Genomic DNA, 799 nt, shown 5'->3' with positions numbered 1-799 from the left:
GCCAAGGAGACCTAGGGTTTCTCCTATTCCATCCTGTAATGTTTTCAGAGTGTCTGCTTTGAATTCGAGGTCTTTAATCCATTTGGAGTTGATTCAGGTGCAGGGTGATATATAAGGATCTAGCTTTAGTTTTCTACAAGTAGTTAACCAATTTTGCCAGTACCATTTACTGAAGAGGCTGTCTTTCTTCCATTCTATTGTTTTAGCCCCCTTATCGAAGATTAGATGGCTGTAGGTGTGTAGGTTCATTTCTGGCTTTTCAATTCTATTCCATTGTTCCTGAGGTCTGTTCTTATGCCAATACCAAGCTGTTTTGATTACTATGGCTTTATAGTAGAGTTTGAAATTTGGTATTGATATTCCTCCAGCAGTGTTCTTTCCGTTGAGGAGCGTTTTTCCTATTCGGTGTCTTTTATTGCTCCACATGAATTTTTGGGTTGCCTCTTCTATTTCCTTGAAGAATGAGGGTGGAATTTTGATAGGTATTGTGTTGAATTTGTAGATAGCCTTGGAAAATATTGACATTTTCACGATGTTAATCTTTCCAATCCAGGAGCATGGGAGGTTTTGCCATTTTTTAAGTTCTGTGTTGATTTCCTTTTCCAAGATTTTAAAGTTTTCATCATAGAGGTCCTTCACTTCTTTAGTTAAGTTAATTCCTAGGTATTTTATTTTTTGTGGGGCTATTACAAATGGAGTTGCTTTCCTAATTTCAGCCACACTTTTCTCATTGTTGGCATACAGAAAAGCCATTGATTTTGGGAAGTTAATTTTATACCCTACTAATTTGCCAAAGTTT

Source organism: Dipodomys spectabilis, unplaced genomic scaffold (genome assembly GCF_019054845.1).
Source record: "Dipodomys spectabilis isolate Male_0828 unplaced genomic scaffold, ASM1905484v1 ptg000452l, whole genome shotgun sequence".
Lineage (NCBI taxonomy): Eukaryota > Metazoa > Chordata > Mammalia > Rodentia > Heteromyidae > Dipodomys > Dipodomys spectabilis.
This window is presented reverse-complemented; position numbering follows the sequence as displayed.